The following is a 25,005-nucleotide window of genomic DNA, read 5'->3' as shown; positions in this document are numbered from 1 at the left end:
TACTCCTCTTATCACTCCTTTAGATGCATCTTCGGGAATCGACTCATTTGCGTTGGCTTGGAATTCCTTTCTCCCACCATCAGTCGAGTGATAGTTCTGTGTTTTTCAGTGCACTCCTGCGTGGGCGTGCTGATCACTAGAATGTTCTGTTTATAGTTGACACACACCGTGTCATCTTCCGATTCCTTCCTGGGCATTCCCGCGGCGTTGGCGACGCAGAATTCAAGGCGACTGATTCCGCAGTCGGTGACCTTGAAGCCGTCACGAGGGCGCATTATTATCTTGTACTCTGCCTTCGGCAAACTGAGCATCCTGCTCGCCGCTGTGACTTGTTTTACTCTCTGTCCCTTGCTCCACCTATTATTGACAGCGTTCTCGATTGAGAAGCGCGCTGCCTGATCCTTGGCTCCGTGCGATTTGGTCTGCTCGTCGGCACATCCTCCTCTCTTCACAACGCACCAAACGACTTCGTACACATACTCTTCTCTCGTTATATCCCCCCCTTCCACGCTCACCACTGCCATCTTGCAGCGCTAACCCGAAAAGAGTCGACCTTGCGGGGGTTCAAGCCACAGCTTCGTTGGGTCAGGCTTAACGCCCGTGTCGGCGTGGCGTTACATAAGAGTGGCCGATGTGACGAAAATAAACGGTCCACCTACTTGAGAATAATATCATGGTGGTATGAGGAGCTTCCACTTTCTTCTCGTTCTTCTCGATAATAAGGCGTCGGTGAATTCATTCTTCGAATGTACGCTGAGGATCATTCAAAATCTGCGGAGCCAATGCGACACGCGTCCGCACTTTGCTGTTTCTTCTTCCTCAACGCCGAAGAAATTAAACATTTGCCGTCAACATCACCGCTAATTGTCGTCAGTGAAAGGAAACATCACAGAAAGCTTCCCTTACATTAATACCGACAGTGCGTGGGATCCGCAGGCGTTTTCTTCATTGCACAATTCTGGGCTCACACACGCGAAGTGTTTGAATGGGCGCTTGCGCATACGTGCGACGCATGTGATTCTGCACACATTTGGAGTCAGGATTAACGTAACTTGCAAGCTAAGCAAACCTTTTGTAGCGTGTTCCATTTTGCATTTATGTTGCAAAATGTTGGGTGTTAATCGTTCTTCTACTAGCCATACTATAGAGGAAACTTCTCCGCTAAATTAAAGTGCCTCGAAATGGGTCGTGCGTAAAGTGTGCGCAGCCGATTCCGGTGAACTGACCTTTAGAACTGGGTTTCTCCCAGGGCACAGTATCTAGTGCTTTGCATAGATGCCTACTCAGTTGATTTTTCGGCATAGGAGTACAAAGCGAAGCTGAGAGTACGGGGTGCGACAGGGCGCAAAGGAAACTTGTAGATTCCACATTCTCATCACACCGCAGTTCACGTACATAACGACATAACACCGCAAGGCAACACTTTTTCCTGTATAGTAAGGACGACAATGACAGTGCCTGTACATATGTCAAACTCTGCCGTATTTTAGTGCAGGCGTGCTCTTGAAACCTCTTCTTGAAATCAAAGAATAAAGAAACAGTGAAATGACTGATCCCAACGCAAGGAAAGATTTGCGCTGTGGATAACAATAAAGTATACTCGTCGGTGCGTATATAGTGCTCAACGAATTATAAATGGAGGGGTAAGAAACAGTACGCCTCCGGATATTCCTTTATACTTATACACAAACATGCCCTTCTTTTAAAAATGAAAAAAGAAACTAAATTAAAAGGAAAAACTTAATAATAACAGGTTCACATTAGTATGCGCGAGCGGACAAGACGAAACAAATGCAGGAGGACAAAAAAGACAGAAAATCAACACCGAACGCGAATCAATGCACAAAATTGTCCCTAAAGTATATTGAGCGTACGTGAGGCTCCTTTTGGAGCGCGCGGTCCGGTGTAAAAGCATATTTAAAAAAAAAAGGCTTGTTGGAGCACTGCAGTACCTTTCTTGTTGTTCTCGCTTTCGTTAAAAATTCAGCTTGAAGGGTAGAAACAGCGGTGTTTCGCAGAGATGCTTATCATATACACACCCAGCACATAAAAAAAGAAAGAGTATGCAGTAAGAGCGGAGATCGGTTCACCGTGTGATAAAATGAAGAGACTGTGAAAACGCCCTAAGAGGAAACGAACGCGGAAGTCCAGAAAGTTATTGCTCCAGCATTGAGGGAGGAGGCACTGAGAGCGTCAGTCGTGAAAGAAGCGTTAGCGGGACGAAAGGTCAGCGTAGGACGGCGAAATGCTGAGTGTACTGAGATGAGGAGAAGAAAGGCGAACGGCATGAAACGAAACACACGAAAGAGACGCTGAATGCAGATCAGTGCTTGCACGAACCACATTTGCATGTTATTCACTGAGCAGCCACGTGCGCTGAGCATTGTGGAGGTGATGGTCTCCAACAATATATTCTGTGCTCACGAAATAGAGCAAGCACGCCGCACCGTTAACTTTCGCCAAGGTTTGCAAATATCACACGCGATTGTACGCTACTAAATACGATCCAAATGAATAAATAAACCCATGTTGCTGCTATGGAATTCCAACTAGAACTGACTCTCTCACCGAAGCTTTTCTTTTTCTTTTATTTGCATTGCAAAGTTTATGTGCTTCAAAGAGAGCATGGACGAGGCGTACACGTTATTTTTACTCCTCGACAGATAGAAAATATACCCAGCTGCAGCAAACTATCGAATGAGATCTCGTTTAGGACAAGGTTCTAAGCCGGTTCACTCGGTGCATTGCTCTCGTGCTATGGTTAGTCAGACGGCTTTTCATACAGGGCAAGACTAAAGTTGAAAATTAAAATAAGGAGAATTCGGAACGAGGTCATACGTAATGCGCCCAAGCAAAAGCGTTGGAAAATACAGGACACACGGCAAAGATCTGACATATACTGCAATCTGAATCTTAAGCTATATTTTCCTTGGTATTATAGCCAAACATGTCGAAGAACCCGAGCCGAGCATCGCCGGATGTCTATATAACATTTCCGTCTTTCGTCAGAGCGGGAGGCCATGTCAGAAAAAGTGTACATTCTGTCACAAGCAAGGCAGCGAAGCTAAAGTGCACAGTACCTAGAGCCTATGAAAAAGAAGGAAAGAAATACTTTGGCGCTCTATTCAAAGGTGCGGATGTGTTCAAAATGGCAACAGCTTTTACCTTCATTATGCTGCGCAAACGCGAAGCCAAAATTGTAGAGTTGGAGGATACACTCAATCTTTTTTAATCTTTTAGCACTACCTTTTTCCATATTCTCATTGATATTCGAAGGCACAAAAAATAAAAGTTCGCTTTTGAATTTCTTTCAACCTTAAGTAAGGTTCTGTGTCTCCCTCTGCGCGTATTTGCCCCCCCCCCCCCCCCCCAAGAAAAAGAAAAACGACAGGAAGCGGAGAAACTGACCTGAAAAACAAGCACAAGCTGTTGCACACCGTCTTTTCAAGGTAGGCACGTGCTGCAAACTTAGGCCAATACTCTGTCTTTTAAAGACCCAAGGCGCACGGGTTCATTTGGTTACATTTATATCAAGTGAATTCTAGGGCAAAGAGCATTTTTCTATCCAGCTAGCTTCTCATATTCTTTGGTGTTCTGAGGAAGGTTTCTTTCAAACTTTCGCACAATCAGTTCTTCAAAAACTATCTCATAACGACCTCTTTCTACATCTAAGTTTGAACCAAGGCATTTGAGTTTTAGCTTTGCGGGTTACAGGACAACTTACCGTGATATGTGACATGTAAGGCTCTCTACGCATGCGCCGCCTCTCCGCGGCACCGTGGTAGACATGAGGAGAGGTCGACGTTTCAGCATACCATTATCGTGCACCGTACTAGAACTTACAATCAAATTAACTATGCACTGAAGAATTGTGCTTCTAGAGCGTTCCGCATCGTCAACGCATCACGACAGCTAATGCTGTGGCGCGGTCCACTAGGTGAAACTCAAAATACTTTCGCTGCTTGGCGCCGTCTCTGTAAGTCTAGCAGCGTCAGAACAAACAGATGATAATATTACAATGTTATCCGCGAGATGCCCAAAAGACTAGCCGCCGCTAGAAAGACGAAGTGGGCTCTCTGGCTCCGCTGTAAATACCCTGTAAAAAGCTTCTTTCGTCTGTGTCTTTCCACACGTAAGAATATCAATGATAGCGATAAAACATTACTAATACAGCGGCCTATGAGAATAAATTGTGGCTGGTTTTGCCATTTAGCTGTTGCTGGCACGACAGAGAGCAAGTTGGAAGGGCGAATTTTGGTAGAACCGGGCAGTATGGGTAGATGGGGGCGCTGATATGTTGTTACGCAATAAGGGTAACCTGTCAGCGGTATAAGATGCGCATGCGGCGCAGACCTGGCTGCATCACTGTTAAGGTACGTCACACAAAACCTTCTTTCACTCACTAACAGGCACAGCCTACTTTGACTGCCCCTTTGGCCACCCCTTCTGGCCTTTGTGCCAATAAACTCTGATCATCATCATCATCATACCTTGACAGCGCATGGAGGAACAGTGATAGAGAAGGTTCTCTGCTATTTCGTCACATCAGCAAAAATTGCATGAGTCGCTTTGGCCATTTACGATAAGGAATTAATAAACATCTGTAAATCCGACGCCCAACCACGTGCAACACACAAAGATTAATTCACCGTGGTACAGCCCGAGTGGCAGGCAAAGTCAGAAGCCGGGGTCCAGTGAACACAAACGAAAGCTATATGATGGCTTTCAACATGTGCATACGAAAAGAACTACTATAATAATCTTATATAATAAATGCTCTGTCAGCAGTGGTAATTACGGCGCTTGTGGGTGTATTCAACAGTACCACTTTTTATTCGAATGTTCAACACATGTGGGGTGTTCCAGCTAGCGTTTGCCAAGCTGCTCAAAGAAAAAGAAATAAGAACATGGTGCAAGATATGATCGCAAGGCATACGGTTCTCGGTTGTCAAATCTCTCACGACCGATCACCGTATCTTTATAATTTTATCTCGCGCCGCTTTTCTTTTAATTGTCTTTTATTGAAGAGCTTGTCTAACGTTAGCAGAAACACAATATACCGAAGAACTACGCCCTCAAGTTCCTGGCTTTGTCCACTACCTGAAGAGCTTTTCACGTGTGGAAACATTAAAAAGACCAATAACGACATTTTTTTAATCTGTAATAGAGAATTTTTTGCACTTGCATAGAGATCCTTTTGAAGGTGCCAGATCTGTATATGTATTTGGAAGTGTTTTATATCTACATGCATGCATCTTATCATATATGTACATTGTAGTGTGTGCAATGCGTTGTATTCCTTCTTTGAATTTGCCCTTCCTGCATGGACCAAGAAGGTCTGCAGTATTATGTAAACAAAGTCTTGCAAAGCCCTTCCATAAAATTCAGCTTTCCGCGTTTTCACAATTATACAGATATCCCGTGCAAGGTTTTAGATGTCGTGGACAATGCCAAAGCGATGGTTTGAATCTCGCTGTAGTGTTAATCACGGACCGCCGTCGTGTTGAGTTGTGCCTCAATAGCAGCATCACATATCATAAGCTGGGACTAGGAGACTAATCAATGTACCAAGTAAAAAAAAAGCGCTATGTAATGTTGGCGGTGTTCACTCACGATGTTTATTGTACCCGCATCACATAAAAATGTTGTGCTTCTATTCTTTCTTGTATTAGCTCCACGTTTCCTAACTCAATGTGCCTGTTTTTGCAACATATCTTGCCTTTCATCGCTTCCTTCCCAATTTCGGTGCAGCTTTCTAGGAAAATTTCGACGTGCTCACGCAACACAGAAGAGGAAAATGTCACAGGGAACTGAAAATACAATGATGAAGAACGGGAGACAAATGACAAGAAATGAAAATGTCCATTATGCAACTGGCTATAGAAAATCTGAATGGGAGTTGGAAACATCCAGTGCACATCCCAAAAGCTAAAAAAGACCAGGAATATTAAGGCTCATTCATGACATTATTCTTCATAATGTTACGGCTACAATACTAATGCATGTTGCAGTGAATTTAGTACACGGGGAAATCATAGGAAAGATAAACATAAATAAAAGCTATTGACGTTGCCCCACGAGAGCTGGCATTCATCAGCTAGAATAATATGTTGTCATGTGCCCACGGGAAAGTTGTATATACGTACACAAAAGTACGGATAACAGACAGCCTGATTACGACATTAACTATCGCACTGTGGCCGGGCCGTCGTAAGCACCGGCACGAGATTAAGCATGTGTACGTCACCTGGAACACAAGAGGAAAGAAAAATGTGTTGCCTCTGGCGACTCCCAGATGCGTTTACTCATCTATCGCCAGAACCGTTTGCGTTACTCAACATTACGTTAGCCTTCTCGCCTGTTCGTACAACAGTCAGCAGCAAGTTTTTCGCAACCATTTTTTTTTTGTTATTTGCTCATCGGAGTTTTGCACGTCAGCCTCCAGTGCAATCCAGGCCTGAAAGCGAAGCAATATAAATAAGATAAGTCAGCGGAATGTTCGCTCCGTTCCTAAGACAGCTGACAGTGGTGACTGATGCGCCTCTCTTATCGGTTCATTGCAGCCGTTTCCAGTGACATGATTAATAAAGGCCGATGAAGAGCCAACCCGCTACGCCTCCGACAAACTCTATGAATTACCAGCTGAAAAATGCAAATAAAAAAGAAGCAAGAAGTAAATTGAAACCTTGAAATAACTTTGGTAAAACACAATAAGCTCGAAGGAAAAAGAAATTTAAGTACTCTTGTGATTAAGAATATTATTGACGTTTTATGAATGCCGCTTTTGATAGTTTAAGTCTGTGTTTTGAGTCAGCAAAATTAGTTAGCACTTAGCCGGGACGGTCAGCTTCTAGGTAAGTATGGAGGACACAGGCGTAAATAAAGACGCGTTTGTACCTTTATAGAAATTACAGACGCAGAACAACCCTGTACCGATAGATCATGAAGTATTCTGTGATGCTCCTAAATGGTTTATGTAAGCTGAGTAAACAAAATGTGAAAATACGATAGTGTTGTAGCTTTTGTCTATAGAATGATGTCATAAAAAAGACGCTGACGACGTGCAGATATATAATTATTTGGCATTTTCTCATTTACAGTCACTTGAGTGCAACAACAATGGACGGGATTTCATGCAATCAAGTTGGGGATGCAAGGACGAAAGATTGTTTTTCTCACTCAAGACAGAAAAAGAAGAGAGAAAAAAGTGAAAGAAATGAAGCACACGAAGCACACGACCCGGTCTTGAATATATTGTGATGTCAAGTACTTTAGCTGTCAACGTAATTTTTGAACGAGGTAAACCGAAGCAGTTGACGTCAATAATAAGAGAAAGAACGAATAGAAAACGAAATTTGTTCTAGATGTAGAGAGCAAAAAACACAGCGATTTTTATGTTGATATTCCCTGTCACTAGCCAGTAATTTGAAAAAAAGTTCTTTTCGGTTGCTTTTTAACGGAGAGAAAGAGGAAAATATGAGACATAAGCACTCCATGTCTCAGACATTCAGGCAGCAGTTGTAATAAAATAGCCAGCGTGCGTGTTTTCTGACCAAAGTTGATGCCAACTTCCTTTTGCTCATTTTATGCCCGGAACTGCATGGCTACTATATGCATGCATAGGCCGGACAACGTGGGATAGGCTCAGAGCACAGCGCCCGTGTTGAACGCATGGCGCATATTTATGAGGTAGATGTGCGGGCTGCGGCAATGAGTCCTGCCTGCATTTTAGATCGCAGTAAAGCTTTCTAATTTCCTCGTTTACTTTATGATTTGTTTGACGTCGGGAAAGATGTATGATGCTCACAGTGCCCTGCTATAGGTTCCGCAGAAACCACTGACTGTATGCCTTTTGCGCAGACGGACTTCCCGCACTTTCATTCTGTGATTTTGAGTAACCAAGGCAGCCTACACGGTCCCGTTGTCCCGAAATAACTAGCGCGTGCGCTGATTGATTACTCCCACTAGCTTTTATCATATTGACCTAGCGCTACCCAGACGCTCAAAGCTGATTGATTGTATCACGCACATGGCTAGTAATGAACTTGCCTTCATTACTTCAAGTGATATGTTTCGTATTAAGCTAGTAAGTGTGGAAGTTCCCTATTATGCCAGCAAAAAAAAAGAGAAAAAAAGCGAAAAAGTCAAATTGGCTTTCCATTCCCAGTGTTTTTCATGGAATTATACATGAAATAATGGATTGCCCTTGGACAACCAATACTCTGCGTAGATATTTTACAATTTCTTATGTTTTTTATCTGGCAGCGTACACTGTTGTAGCTACTGCTTTTTTATTTTAGTGAGGCCTGCAATAGAAACTTCTTACAAATGCATCAGAGTCTAGTCAACAGTGATAATGACGGTAACGAGTGCTGTACCAGAAGGAGAGGAAGAAAGCGAGACGAAACATAAGAACGTGAACCAGACGCACGTCCGGTTCGCTACCCTACACAGAGGCAAAGAGGTTCAGGTACGAAACGAAGAAAGAAGGGAGAGGGAAGGAAGCGCACGCAGAGTTCGAACACATGGGGCTTCCCATCACGCCTACAATCACGGGCAGAGACCAGCCAATTTCATGAAGGGAAGCAGCGCCCGCGTTGCTTGGCGGCTAGGGGCCAGGAACTGCTGGACGCATATGGGACCTGAGAAGAAGGTTCCCCCCCATCTGGTGCCAGCGCGCACCAACTCAGTAAGGACTAGTAAAACTACTAAGGACTCAGTAAAAAGGTTGACTCTTTCTCTCTCTCTTCGTAAGCCTGTGTAGGGCTGGGCCATGGTCCAAGAATTTTCATCTGCGAAGACGGTCTTCGATTCAACACATTTACGACAGTCACAGAAAGACGAAATAAAAAATATGCACTCGAACAATATAATGCTTACTGCTACTGTTATGGCGGCGCATTCATGCAGGGATGATTGGCCCTTATTTATATTAGCCTCACAGTGTCTGCCTCAAGTTCGCCTACAAATCTGGCACTTGTTTATAAAGTGGCAAATGTAGCAATTATGCAGGTAGCATCGTCGGCTTAGTGAGTTATGACATGCGCACAGCAGCCTCGCTAGACAATCGCACACTATCTTCATCGCGTGTTTAGGCGTTTAAACGTCATAATCATTATTTGTTTGTTACATGTACATTTTATCTACACAAGAGGAACAAGGTCGCTACAACTGATTTATATTTTTCTGGCACGGTCCCCAAGAATGAAAGTCAAATCGCCTGAATCCGCTCCTCAATCTGGCAAGTCGCCTTTGGACATTGCTGCATACCGTCCGATCACGCAAGCTAGTGCAGGAAGTAATAAAACGGATGGTTCTAACGCGTCTGAAGTGGTACTTAGAGCACTATGAAATATAGCCAGACAAGTTGACAGGATTCAAGCGCGGCCGTTCATCTACAGAGAGTGTTGTCGACTTGGGAACGTACGTCGAATTCCAGAAGGCCTGTAAGCGCTTGCGTGCTGCCTTGTTTCTAGATGTTAAAGAGCCTTGCGATAACGTCACCCATGAAGCCATCCTTAAGCGTTAGAAGTAATAGGAGTTGGTGGCAAGATATATCTTTGGGTTCGTAGCTACCTCAAGATGCGATCATTCTACGTGCTCCCCAGGAATGATGCGACACCCTAGTATAACAGTAGGCGCGGAGTCCCTCAGGTTGGGGTACTAAGCCCAACGCTTGTTAATCTAACTCTTACTGGACAACTCGAGAACCTATCAAGCACCCTCCGACTCTTTATGTACGCCGACATCTCTCGCTGGACTTCGGGGGTGACACGCCTTCTGCTTCGCGCTCGGCTTCAGAAGGCGGCCTCATCAACATCAAGCTACTTTCGTAAACAAGGATTAGAGGTGACGTGGGAAAAGTGCACAGTGGCGGCATTTACCCAGAAGCCAATGTCTGCATACGGCATATCAATCAACGGACATGTGATATCGTCTAGTAGAAGTCACATGTTCTTGGGGCGTGTGATTAAGAGAGACCTGTTCTGGACTCATCCCGCAAACAACGCGAAAAAGCCGCTGATCGCTATTTGTTATCTGTTCAAGTTCCTTGCCGGTAAGAACTGGGAGTTGAACACACAATTAATGTTACAGCTGTACATGGCTGTGTTAGCTGTGGTAAGTTGTACAGGGTACAGCTTACCTGTTACATCGAACACCTGCAAAACTAATTTGCGTACGATTCAGTGCATTCAGGCCCAAACTCTGAGGATATGCCTTGGATTACCACGCAGAACGTCAGCGGCTAAAACTATTGTTATTGCTCAAGGTTATTCAATTACGACGCACATCGCCGTCGAGACCATGCGTGTACACGTCAGGCACATTGCCCGGACCTCTTAGCGCCACCTCGCCGCGCTCACCTGTCACTCACGCACAACTGTCAGTGCATATCGTGCCTCGCTTATATCGGGGTGGACGCCTGCTGCCAGGTTGGTGTTTCCTCCATGAAGTTTGTGCCACCGCGAAGTACACCTTCAGAAAAAATGAGATCTACGGCCGTCTGCACTAAAACAATTGAGTTTACTCCTGTCTTACGAGACATACAGTATAGCCACGTACACATCTATACTGACGCATCGACTACATTGAGCAGTTCTGGCCGTGCTGTGTTTATACCGACGAGAGGACCAACACTGCGAATAAAGACGTCACATGCCACGACGTCCATGGATACAGAAATCACTCCTCTACGCAATACATTTCAATTCATTGACACAGACAGTCCTGGTACATGGGCCGTGTTTGACCGACTCGAGACCGGCTTTGCACAGCATGGAGTCAGTTCTCCAATGTGGAGCTCACGAACAGCTAACGTAAGAAACTGTCAAACTTTCCCACGATGTCAAACAGAAATGCCATAAATTTATTTTCCAGTGGCTACCCGGCTATTTCGGGATCAGTGGAAATGATTAGGCAGACAAAGCTGCCCGAGAGTCACAACAAGAACAACACGACGCTCCCACTCCTCTTTCCAGGACAGACGCTACAAGGTAGCTCCGTTACCCGGCAGGCAACCTCTATTTGACAGAGTAGAACACCCAAAATATAAGGCGCACGAGGCTGCATGAACTGAACCCTTTGCTTCAACTCCGACGTCCAACTAGGCTTCACCGATGTGAGGCACCAATTCTATACGACTGGATGATAGGCTGTTGTCCGAGCAGGTGCTACTCGAAGACCGTCCCCGTCGCTCGGTGGCTCACAAAATTGTGAAGGCACTTTTGTCTTTCTTGAGGGCGACTGTCATATGTGAACGCCTTTCACTTGCTCAGGCCCTGCGAGTGTGTGCGCGAGCTCACCGCGTCTTTCCTCCCCGTCCCCGTCCCTCTCTATTTCTCATCTTTCTATTGCCTCTTTCCTGTCCCCCAGAGTAGGGTAGCCAACCAGACACATTTCTGGTTAACATCCCTGCCTTCTCTATTTCTTTCCTTCTCACCTCCTCCTCGACTTCCTCCATTTTCATTTTACCCTTGTATTACATCAGTGGAATGCACCCTATCTTTGCATTTGCCCTGATCTGCTCACTTCGTCGAATCATTTGCCACTTAGAGTGCGCTTCCCCTCCTCTGGCAGCCATTATGCAGCTGTAATGGAAAACCGGTCGCACGTTGTACACAGGCAACCGGTGGAGAACAGTTGGAACCATTGCGGAAGCATATGTATACATAAATAAGCGTCAAGCTTTGCTGTCTGACATGCGTATTGTCGTGTTCATTGGTAGCTGTAGCGCCGTGTTAGTGTTTTAATATATCGTCAGAAGGTTCTCCCGGTGCTTCGGGCACTTTTCTTCGCCTACCTTCTTGCTCTTTTCATCCAATTCTGCTAGTCTTGGCCTAAATAAGGAAAATGAATGTTCGATAATGCCATTGGCAGCTGGTATAAATGCCTCGCGGATTTATGGCGCGAAGTTTGCCTGAGGTTTCTCCTTTCTCGATATGGCTTCGTTTGCTTTATTTACGAGCACATTGGTGGCGCTGTCAGTGCTGTTCTGTTTTGCCCGTTTTCATGGCGATGAACGTGCCTGCGTACGTGCCAGTTAACCTGTACTGGGCTTTAGTGACCGAAACCAGACATTTAGTGCGTTTGGTTCGGCCGGTACGGGTTAACGCCCTGCAGTTGGGATGGCAGTGAAAGCCATCTCCACCAGACAAGTAAAAAAAATACAAAGAAAGCTCCAACAGCGTTCATAGGCAGGCGAGACGGCAAATCGGGTGTTACTAGCTTTGGACCGTTCCCTTTTCTTTTTGCTCCAGTTCATCTTTTTGTTTTATATCGATAGCATTTCCCGCTCTTTATTTGATCCGCGTTCCCTGCCTCTCTATACCCCCGAGACGAAGATTGATAAGGCTGTTTCCTTCATTGCACTTCCGGTGTGAAAGCGGATGAGGACCGGGGAGGAAATGTAAACAGTGTTTCTGATACCATGGTAAGTCATGGAGCCAGCCGGAGGGTGGAGCGAAGAAGGGATCTTTTACTGGTGTTTTTCCTTTCTTTTTTTCTTCAGCCAAACTTCGTGTCTGCGTTTATTAGTGTTTTGGTCTAACTTGCAACGCTAATTATCCTTATACTTTATTTTATTTAAGCTGCCAAATATAAACTGCTGCAGGAAGAAATTTCCCTGTATTGCAATGATTCTGTAGAACCTAAGCTTCCTTTCAGAGCATAGTAAGTGAAAAAAGCGTACTCAGTTCTGAGAGTGAGGTCTCAAACGCCGTGTTTTAACCCCGCTACAAACCTGCTTCCAGTTCATTCAGGAGTTCTTGAAGAGCTCGCGTTGGGTCCATTGTTATATATATATATATATATATATATATAGGTAAAATTATCTAGGAGCAAAGCAAGGGTGAGGACGACTACTATGGCCGTAAGACCTGAAGTGGTGCCGTATATTCACGGGGTCACTCACAACCTAAGGAAGGTGGCAGGCAGGTTTGAAGTCCCGCTTGTCTTTTCAGCCCTTCTTAAGCTGGCGCGGCTCTGCCCCCGTACCTCCCATGATCCTAAAGGAAGGCAAGGCTGTGGCAAGAACCACACCAAGCCGTATGCAAAATGCAATGTAGGAGTTGTGTACAAAATTCCCCTGGCGTGTGGCAAGTCCTCCATAGACGATGAGCAAAACGTGAACAAGGTGAATGCAGGAGCCAACGTTTCGACAAGTGGACTTGTCTTCATCAAGGCCTTGAATAAGACAAGTCCACTTGTCGAAACGTTGGCTCCTGCATTCACCTTGTTCCCGTATTCCTCATCGTCTTGAATTTCCATTTCCGCATTCCCCGTCTTTTCTCTGAAGTCCTACATAGGGCAGACAGGACGGTGCCTGAATGATCGAGCCAGGGAACATGAGCAAAAGTTAACGAAAGATAAATTGGTGCACTTGCCTGCGCAGTGCAATGCCTGTCACTGTGCACCTCTTTTTAAATAGATAAAGATTCGGGGGGAAGCCAGGACCAGACTGCATGCGAACTGATGGAGGCTTATCACATAAAAAACAAAGGCCAAGACTGTTTTAGTGACACTTCCATTAGGTTGTTTCAATCGGAAATAGACTTTTTTTATAGTTGGTTGCCACGACTAGGCTGATGAGTGTTCTTGTTTGCTGCGTTCTGCGCATGTTCGATATGTCTATATATGCCCACGGGCTGCCGTGAATAAAACAGTTGAAAGTTACCGCCAGTGTTGTTTATGTGTTCTCTCCCTCTGTCCCCGTCTTTATTTGCGATCAATATGATATGCAGTGCGGGAGTCATCGGTGGGAATTCGACCTTTGTTCATTTCGGAACAAGGCAGTGTCCGTCTATTCCGAAAAAAAAAATCCATGTTGTTCGGAGTATTAGTGCACATTTCGTGCGTAGACGTCACCTTGGACTCGTTGAGTTGGCGCGGTTTTGCAACGTCGCGTGACAAACAGCCGGAGTGGAGGTGACCTGAAACATTTTCGTCCTATAGTGGATGGTTAAAGACAGAATTGCAATAGAAAAAGACGGAAGTAGCTATACGTTATAGTAACCATGAGCTTTTACGACTGCCTTACATTGCTGATGGCCTCTGTCAATACTACGGATGTGCCTCCTTAAAAAAAAGGAGTGTAAATAAACGAGGCAGAAAAAAAGAGCTTGGTGCAGTTGAAAAACGCACTTTAAGTTAAATATGTAACATAAGTAATTCATTTTTCAAGTAAATAATGTACGCGATTTTATAACAGTAACAAACGATAAATAAACCTATTTTATGCGAAGAAGCGAGCCTCACAGACTTCAGAAATTTCTAAGCAGATTTTTTTTCATCGTTGAAAGGAGGCTCACGTGTGTTTTTTAGGTGGCCTAGTGCAATCTGTGTGTAAAGAAATTACTCTGAAATGAAAAGATGCCCTTCCCGCTCACTTTGTGTTCTTCTTGTCGCGTACAACTGACGTCATCGCACGTGCTTCGGAGTATGTTTTTACAGCATTTGTCTTCAGCCACACTCATTACAATCGAAGCATGCTACTGGACGCCGATAAAGAGAAGAAAATCATTCCTCTTGCTCACTGAAACATCGCCTTGAATGGTGCACGTTTGTCCGGCTAAACCGTCAGCTCGAGCTCCGATAATCAGCTGCTGTAATTTCGACATCAATGAAAACAGCGAATCCACGACAATCCAGGTGGACGTCATTCATGTGCAAAGAAGCTGTCCCCGTTTGATCTTCGTAGGACATTACATTGAAGCTTGATTGCCACGTGGATATATACAGGGGGGGGGGGGGGGACGCAGAAAGCAAGCCCTAAAAGAAGAAGGAAAGTGTCGAATGTTGGGCTCATTGGCTATTCATGACTGTGCTCACAGAGCGAAGTACACAAGACGAACTGAAGTAGACACACACGTGTCCGTCTATACTTCTGTCAGTTCTCTCTACATCGCACTGTACCTAAAGTCAGGAAGAACAGCGCGTGCCATCGACCCATCGGATAAAAGATTCGTGCACGTGCCTAGGAAATTAAACTTCCAACAGGATCTTGTGTCTGAAGAGTTTAAATTGGTCTGGTTTAAGTAAAATATGTATATTATTAATCCTGCCCTTTCCCAGTATTTTTCGCGACATCATTACAAGATCAAATTGGTAGACTGGGAACTATTTCGTAGAACGCGAGAGAAGACACATCAACGATCAATCGCAGACATAGAACAATGGACTAAAGAGCTCAGTGATGACGTCAAAGCTGCCACAAAAATAGCACCACCTGAATCTAACTTGGATAAATGCGACAGCAGACTTCTCCACATGTGGGAAGCTAAGCAGTCGCTTCAGAATAGACTTAGCGGTCAGAAGCATAACAGAAAGTTAAGAAAGTGCATAGCACTCCTCTACAAAAAAATAGAAGAACATACTAAGCAATTGACCAAACAACAATGGGACGAGATATGTAATTCCATGGACGGACAATTAAGCACCGGCAAAACCTGGCACAAGCTCAGGTTCCTGCTTGACCATGACAATAACAAGAAAAATCACATGCAAGCCATTAATAAGTTAATACACGCATATGAGGGTACAGAAGAGGAATTCCTCAATGAATTACAGCAGAAATACTTAAAACAGGCACCCCCTTGCATCTATCCTAGCTACAACGGGAATACAAACGCAAAATTAGACGAGGAATTCACGGAGGCAGAAATCCGCGCGGCCCTACAAAAGTTAAACACCAAATCCGCCCCAGGCCCGGACGGTATAACCAACAAGACTCTCAGGAACCTGGATGATGAATCGATAGCCAAACTAACAGAATACATAAACGAGTGTTGGGTAAAGGGAGAAGTGCCAGCTCAATGGAAGAAAGCTACGATAACGCTTATTCCAAAACCTGGTAAGAAGCTTGACATAGACAACCTCAGACCAATCTCCCTAACATCCTGCGTCGGAAAATTAATGGAACATGTAATTTTAAACAGAGTAGACAACTTCTTAGAGGATAATACCATATACCCAGATACAATGATAGGATTTCGCAAAAATCTTTCGACACAAGATGCGATGTTCCAACTTAAGCATCAGATAATCGATTATAGCACGCGCTCGACAAGGGCCATCTTGGGTCTTGATCTTAAAAAAGCTTTCGATAATGCCAACCACGCAACCATATTGGAAAACATCGAACGAATAGGACTAGGGCAACGGACGTATAACTACATCAAGAGCTTCCTATCAGATAGGAAAGCAGTTATCTCCGTCGGAGGGTTCAAGTCACCCGAGATCGACATAGGGGGGGCCGGCACGCCGCAAGGCGCTGTCATCTCGCCGATGCTGTTTGATCTCGTCTTGATGGGACTTCCCGAAAAATTAAATCACATAGAGTCCCTGAATCACACAATCTACGCGGACGATATTACTATCTGGACCTGTGATGGCAGCGACGGATCAATAGAACAACGACTCCAGACTGCAATTAACACAGTAGAGGAACACCTCATAGGAACAGGCCTCACATGCTCTGCAGAAAAATCTGAACTTCTATTGTACCGCCTCACACTTAGAGGCAGGCCTCCCAAAGGATACGACAGAAACAAGGCTCATGAGGAAATCAAGCTACACACCAAGAACGGGCGGAATATCCCAATAGTCAACCAGCTCAAAGTGCTGGGTCTGGTAATCGAGAACAAAGGCACAAATAGGGAAACCGCAAAGAAGTTAGACACAAAGGTAACAAACACCATGAGATTAATCAAACGAATTACTAACAAGCACCAAGGTATGAAGGAAGAAAGTATTATACGGCTGATACAATCATTCGTAATCAGTCAGATCACATACATAGCAGCCTTCCACAATTGGTTTGCAGCTGAAAAGCGTAAAATTAACAACATGATAAAAAAAGCATACAAACTAGCGCTAGGGGTTCCCATCAGTACGAGCACGGATCTCTTGCTAAAGTTAGGACTCCACAACACACTGGACGAACTCATAGAAGCACAACAAACATCTCAAGCAGAGCGACTAACCAAAACCAAAACGGGACGGCATATACTAAGCAAACTAGGAATGAATTATCAAAATCTATACGGGGAAAAGAGCACGATAACGAGAGAAATTCGTGACAAACTCCTAGTACCAAATATACCCAAGAACATGCATCCAGGTTACAACGACGGCAGACGCAAGAGTAGCGCAGAGAAAATTATCCGAAGCTTTGGGTCAGACGACAGAGCAACCTTCGTAGACGCGGCTGAATACCCAGACAGGAATAGCTATGTAGCAGTAATCGCAGATCACACCCAAAAACCCCTTACAAGCGTATCAGTTAATACCAAACATTCCGAGACCGCAGAGGAGGTAGGCATTGCACTAGCATTGGTCTCCACGAATGCTCAGTACATCATTAGCGGTTCTCAAGCGGCCATTAGAAATTATGCAAAAGGTAGGATCTCTCCTGAGGCATGGTACATCATCAGAGTCAATGAAGCAAAGTTCTCCAATGCAGAGAAGAACGGCAGGCAATTGATCTGGTTCCCCGCGCATACGACTCCAGACATTCCCGCAGTCAACCTCAACGAGGTAGCACACCGCGAAGGTCGAGGTCTTACTCGCCGAGCTGAGCAAAGAGTGACTTCCATCGGTCAGGAGAACGCGGAGGAGGAAATCTGGAGAGAAAAAGATGTATTAACAAGATTTAGTGATATTACCAAATTCTATCAAAATCGGAGGCGGGTATTACCACCGCCTCACACTAAACTGAACAGAGCTGAGTCCGTTACTTGGAGGCGACTACAAACAGAAACTTATACGAGTCCCGTGCAACTAAAAACTTTCTACCCCGATATATACGAGAGCGATATGTGCAAGCTATGCAAGTCTGTTAGAGCCACCCTTCAACACATGTTGTGGGGATGTGAAATATACCAAAATAAAATGGCAGTCTCCCCAGAAAATCTACGGGCGCGGAGGTCGGCCGTGCTGCTCAGCTCAGAACTCGAAGACCAACTTTGGGCCGTCCAGCGAGCCAAGGAAGCCGCACGGGAGCATCAGCTCCCAGTGGCCATCTAGGCGGCCCCAGGCCCGGGCCTCCCAATCGCCGGATTCCAAATAAAGTTACCACACACACACACATTACAAGAAGCATTACGCAGCACGGACCTGGCGGAGCAGCTCTGGGCCGTCCAGCGAGCCCACGATGCCGCCATGGAGTTACAACTCCCGGTTCCAACGTGGGAGTAGCCCGCTCTATGGGACCTTGCATCCCGTAGCTCGCAGGACCTTTCATTAAAGTTATTCCCCCCCCCCCCCCCATCCATCCATCCATTACGTGCACTCCAAGTTCCCCTGCTAGGTGATCGCAGAATGAACCCACATGTTGTGCCACTTTCACAATCGCTTCTATGTCGTTCGCGATGACTGGCACCCTTTATGTTAGGGTAACATGGAAAACACTCAAGCGCGGCGATCTCTTAATGACCACGTGAGTAATGGGTAGTGATAATACATGGGTTTACGTGTGTTCTGGCGGGGCTGAATAAAGGTTACAGTGGCTCTCAGCTTTACAGGAAATCTGAATAGTATGTCATTAAGAGCAATGCAAGAACAGGGATACAGAAAGAACGAGAACAGATCCGTGCGGCGTTATTCTTGCGGCTGTCACTGGGATTATAAACCCATCTCTGCGCAAACTATACCTCCACGTTACCGTGTCTTTCTTAAATTTGTTTCTACACTTTCTTTTTAGAGACTTCTCCCCCTCCTGCGGCATTTCTTTCTTGCAGAAACTTACTGATCACTTCCCTGCGAAAACAGTGTGCTTAACAAGATCGTCTCATCCTTTGCCGTGGTTGAAGTCGCCCTAGATTCCGACCTTTATTTGTTCGGTGACTAATTTCGTTCACGCTTTCTTTGGCTGGTAGGTTCCGAATCGTACACGCGCACTCCCGTGGCGTTTCGTGCGCCGTGTAAACTGCAAAACAAATGTAGGAAAAAAATAATAAAAGAAAGGCAGGGACGAGGTTTGAACGCCAGATAAGTGCAGACACAGTCATTCTACATTGGTTGTGCTTGCAAGCCGTAAAATGATGGGTTTGTGGGGATTTGCATTCATCGCGTGGCTGCGCTATTCTTGCGCTAGGCGACGTAAAATTCCGCTGCGAAATTCAGCTCGCGCCCTTTTCATCTCTTTTTTTTTCACTACTCCGAGTCCCAACTACAGAGGGACTTGATGCTGGTTTTGATCAGCAGTTGAAGCAGTGCGCACTTTGATTCCGAAAGCGGGGAAACGCCACGGGGAACGACGACCTACGGGGAGTGGTTGAGCTTACATGTGAGTGCAGATTGCGAACAGCACTATCACGCAGCAGAGGATCTTTCGCCACCAAATTTAACTTTATAGAAACTGGTTTAGAAAGGACAAGGGCAAAACGCTCATCCCACAAACCCCTCCCCCCCCCCCCCCCTTCTTTTTTGCCGCTTAGACTTCACTTTTGGAGCATTGGCTATCGTCCTTACGCTGAGTTCGTTTGAAGTAGTTTGTCGTGTTCAAAGGATGCATGACATTACTTTCGTTTGCTTTATTTTGCCTTACGTTTCTGTCTTCTCCACTTCTTATTTGCTTAATGCCTGATATAGCTCCAATCAGACCTGCACCTTTGCCACCTAGATGTATACGGAAGTGGCAAAGGTGCAGGTCTGATTGGTCGAAGCCACCTTTACTCTAAGATGAACCGCACTGCTAGTCAACAACGGGGTACATTACAATACATTACCGATTGCCTTACAATTCATTGATTACAATATATTGGGTACAGCCTTACAAAGAGTTCTTGAATTTCACGACGAGTATGACTGCAGCCCCCAAATTCTAAATTTTACCTCTCCACTACAGCTCTGAAAACTTTCGTTATAATTTTTTGTAAAGTGTGACAACCTTACTCTTTATTTACAGTGGCGTTTTTTGGGCAAAACGTTGCCGTAGGTGTGCAGTATACGTCAAAAATGTGAATTTGAAAAAAAAAACGTTGAATTTACGAGCACCTAGGCACTGTAGCCAGTATCACCGTACAACACTGTGTTGTTTCCAGCCCCAGGTGCAGGCTGGAAATACCAGGCTGCGTGTACATGCTGGGGAAATATTCAGCATTTTTCTTAGATTCTGCGGTAGATTAAGATTTGACACCGAGTTTATTAGTAACTACAACGTGTGACATATAAACTGAACTTCAGCACTTTTTCTAAAGATAGTCACACAGAAATTCTTCTATTAAAGAGGACGGTATTGCGTAAAATTACTTTAGGGAAAATTTATTGTTCAGCCACGGAATGAGCTTTAATTTTGCGTCGTTCTGGTGGTGTTGTGTTGGTGGGCAGAAAGCTGAAATTTCACTGTCCCGGTGAGCGAAAACTTCTACATACTTGCTTCAATATTTCTAACCCGTCTAATTGTGAAAGTGGGGGAAGGAACGTCACATAATCGTCACTGTCCAGGATGGGGGAGCACTGCAGAAGTAGTGCTAGTGTTGTATGCGTGGTAGTCTTGAAATTAACTCCTCCGACCATTCAGCAATGTAGAGTTCCAGCAGAATAAGATTGGCACAAGTGGCCGGAGCGGAAAAATCGCGGCACGCGGCGCTGTTGTTCTCGAGCACGCCGCTAGCAAGAGTGCAAGGCGCATTCCATTGTCCAAAGCAGGGGTGGCCGGCAGTAATCGACCTCAAAGCCCGCATTTCGAAAGCTGTCATATGCCTCACTTTTCGGCCAAGCTATGCGCCAACGAGGTTGCGCACGTGAGCCCCTATATATTTATTTTAATGCGCGAGCGTTATCAGTGATAGCAGTTGTTTTTATCGAAACCTCATTGCGCCGGCTCATTGGAGCATATAGCTTGATCGAAAAGTGAGGCATGTGACAGCTTTCAAAATTGGGGCTTTAAGAAGGGTTGGTTTCTGCCGGCCACCCCCGCTTCGCAAAATGAAATGTCACTTGCACTCTCGCTATCGACGCACTCGGGAACAACAGTGCGCCGTGTCACGATTTTGCCGCTCCGGCCACCAGTCACATGTGCCAATCTTATTCGGCTGGAAGTGTACGCTGAGCCGATCAAATACCCAGCGTTTTTACCCAAGCGGCGCTTTAGAGAGCTTGCCATCGTACTTTATCGCGCTTGTAAATGAGCCCAATGTCACTGGCACAATTTGAATCTAGTTAAGTGATAGCCTGCGTATGTGCAGATATTGTTACCTGCAGAGTTAGTCCTGCTCTATTCCTTCCTGTTTCGTTCCTTCATTCTTCTCTGCAGTCGCACGGCAGAAAACTGGACAGATGCCTCGATGAGCACACCGCTCTCCACTCCTTCTCTGCTTACGTACTTCTCTATTGCTTGTTGACTCTCAAGCACTCATTCAACTCGTGTTTCTAAAGTGTACCGTGCACAACTCGTAAATGTGAATGACCTTTCTGCACTTGTGTTTGGGCGCCACGTGATATCATCGTTTCTCAATAAGGACTTTCTGAGGGGTAAGTAGAACTGTCCTTTCTAATTGGCATAATTGAATGAGTGTTGAGAAGCCGAGAAGCATGCGCTGTGAAGAGTACCTGTCTGCAGCTTAAAAAAAGAAGAAACTACTGAACAGGGCATTAATTTAGCGGTTGTGCCCGAGGACCAGAGGGTTAAGCTTAATTTCATAATGAGAGGACTGAGTGCCATCCAAGGTGCAGGGACACCAGCGTGCACTGAAGCATCCTTTGCATTCCCGCTTCCAGCGATCTTAACGCGTGGCTGTCGATGGCTTGAACTTCACGAGATGTCAGTTCGCTCTCCCTCATTTTCAATAATAAAACAAACTATTACCAGTGCTAAATGTTGTTTGTGACGGGTGAGTCACTACATTACTTGAGGCAAACGAATCAATTTTCATGCTGTATGTGTACATCTATTTCTACGTTCCAGCATAACAAGCCTGCCTCGCACACACGTTCACAATAGAACTCTATCGAGGGTGGGGACATTGTCATGACTCTATCGGGATGGGAAGAAAAAGATAGACTGGACAGCACCACAATGGCAATGTGTTCTACCCCTCAAAGGTGCTGACCTTTAGGAAGCGAGTCTCCGAGAGAGTTCTAACGGTTCCATCCCGTTCGTTTCAGCTAATACGTTCTCCCCTAAGTTTCTCGGGTAGCAGTCCTCATCTTAATTAATTCCTTTTTTTTTCTCGTTCCCATTTCCTCCTTATGCAGCGTCGTAGGATGGAGCCCACCCACTAGACGAGGCCTACCTCTCCACGTTTGCTTCAATAAAATATCTCGCTCTCTCTCGGCTGACTTACCCCAAGAAACATTCCTTCGTAGATGTATGTCAGTCTGAAATATTGACGCATGAAAGACAGCAAAACTGTTTAAGCGAGCTTTAAGTACTACGGGTATGTTAGCTGGCTGTTCTAAGGCGCGCTTCGCCATAGAAGCCGTGGTCGTATTTATGCGGGCCTTCCACCCAAGCGGCGTTGCTGACCGCGCCATCAGTTTGCACCGCCTTAGACACGCAAGTGTCTAGCTAAGCGCATACATGAAGCCGGTGAAACGTGATGCAAAAAAAAGGCAAAAAAAAGGAAAGAATACCAGAAAAGTTCTTATATATTCATGTAAAGTATACAAAAGGCAAGTTTTATTCTATAATTGTTGATATTTACTTTTCAAAGCAAAGATCTCGGACTTAGGCGTATGTTGCGCTGCTGACTGATACCGATAGCGCCACCGCAGACCCAGACTTTTTATCACTCGAAAACGGCTGCAAAAATACGCTTAAAGCGTGTCTGTAATATTAGCGATGGCTGCCGCACTCAAAAGCGTTATACGCTAACGGCATTAGTTTCTGCCTCCATAAAATTTGACAAGCTTTCTACTGTTTGTATCGCGTCTTTTGCAAGCAACTTGGGCAACCTAAGCGTTTTCAGTTCTTTGTTTCTTTTTTCCCCGATTTCCGGATTCCGAAAAACTGATGTTAATAAATGCCCCGTATCATACGAAGGAAAGTGCACTGAAGAAATAAGGAACAATCGATTCTAATTAGCTGGTCTGGAGCTTGAAGGACCCTATACTCATAACTCAGCACTCCAGTTCTAGGTGATCATGTGCGCATTTTTCACTGTCAAACGCCACGAAAAGTAATAGGTGCGCTACTACCTCGGCATACAAAGTTCATCACTAGCTTTTCTTCTCTTCAAGACGCATTATCATTTTCATCACTAACCGAAAGAAGACAGGGATGAAATAAATAAAAAACGTTAGATGTAGAAACAAGGCTGCGCGAAGTGGAGTAATCTGCCGCTCGCCAATCTCTTTCGCTGCTCCGAACAAACACGAACGTAGACAGACTTTCATCTTCTTTCTTCTCAGAGATCATCGCCAGGGTCGTTTCAGAATGGCGGATAATTGTGCTAGGTGAAAGAAAGAAGAGCATGCGGTAGAGAGAAAAAAAATATCTAGCAAAATTGGCCGGGGAGCAAATTGCCCCACTCTCTCCTCGGCCGCTTGCAATGTGTTAACGTTCACGAGGGGCGATTACGCAATGAAACATAATTGCAAAATCAATATCAAACGCAATTTTCAGTGAATCGCTCACTGTTGTGGGAATTGGCGAAACACCGGGAATGACCGGGAAGCATAAAAAGTGCAGCGAAACACGAGACTGGTAAGGGAAAGAGAGGGTATACGATTTGAAAAAGGCGCCAGCTAAGAAGCAGTTTGCTGGCAAGTATGGAGCAGATTAAATGACAAAAGCACACTTGGCAGTCTGCTCGTGGTATTTCGGAGAGCGTACTCTGCACGGCAGGCATGGGCAAGGCTACACCGCAGGGTGAGAAATTCCCGTCTCCTAGTGCATTTTAAACCGAGACAGATTATACAGCGTTTCCTTCAAGTCAAATCGACGCTGTTGTACGGCAGAGAAGTTCGCTCCACTCATACACACTTTCCTTGCCTGACTTACATGTGAGCCAAATTTATACGCGTGAAATATACGTCTGCTCCTGCTGCCGCTGCCATCCTTGTTGCACAAGGTTTGGGATTTTTCATATTATTGCAGGAGCCGAATTGATTAATTTCGCGGGGGAATGGGTAAGGTTTGCTCCAGCACACCGATCAGGAGTCCCCCTGTGGGCGACTCCTGATGTCCCACGCTTCCCCATAAGCAGGATAAATAAATAAATAAAAAAATTAATTTTCATTTTATTTATTCATTTTTTTATTAAATACCTGCAGCCCATTTACAGGCATTACAGTGGGGGGGGGGGGGAAGGGGTAACGCATGAAATTAAGCAAATCGATGCCCGACAAGAAATAACCAAACATTAAAATAAAAAAAAGTAAGATGGTTAGAACGTTAAAAAAGAGCCCAAGAAGGAGAAGCGGAAGAAAATGAAACTGTGGCTACGTCCCGTAATGCTCCAGAAATTAATTTTAAAACCCTCAACTCACTGGTCGGTTAGAGGTGCGACAAGTGCACAAGGAACAAGGCATATCACAGTTCTTCTTATTGATGTGACCTAATTCTTTTCACAGCATTCCTCTTTTTATGTCCCGTCGGAGAACAGGAATAACGCGAACTTCTACAAGGCCCTAACGTCTCCTTACACGCATTTAATATAAAACAAAGGAGCCATGTAAGAGAAAGCGCCCATTGCAACTCGGGCACTCGGTATAGATTCAGCTGTATTTAGGATGAACCGCCATATTAGACCCTTCGGAGAAAACTTCACACTCCCAGTTGCGTGCAAATTGCATGAAAGTGCAACGACGCCCAAAACCTGCACCAAAGTCCAACAGAGCTTTTTTACACGTGCCAGATCACTTTCGTAACCATAGCAGAATGCAGGCGGCTAGCTAAAGGATTGCACAGTTGCGACCTAAGCACCTCGGGCATCCAAGGTGCGCACTTATTTACTTGCTACATTTCGGAAGGGCAATGATGAATATTGCCCGCATATTTGCGCTGACGCCGCTACAAGTTGCTCTCGGCCGAAAGACAAATGAGTACTTGTGATTGTATGCAAA

Source organism: Dermacentor variabilis, chromosome 5, assembly GCF_050947875.1.
Source record: "Dermacentor variabilis isolate Ectoservices chromosome 5, ASM5094787v1, whole genome shotgun sequence".
Taxonomy (NCBI): domain Eukaryota; kingdom Metazoa; phylum Arthropoda; class Arachnida; order Ixodida; family Ixodidae; genus Dermacentor; species Dermacentor variabilis.
This window is presented reverse-complemented; position numbering follows the sequence as displayed.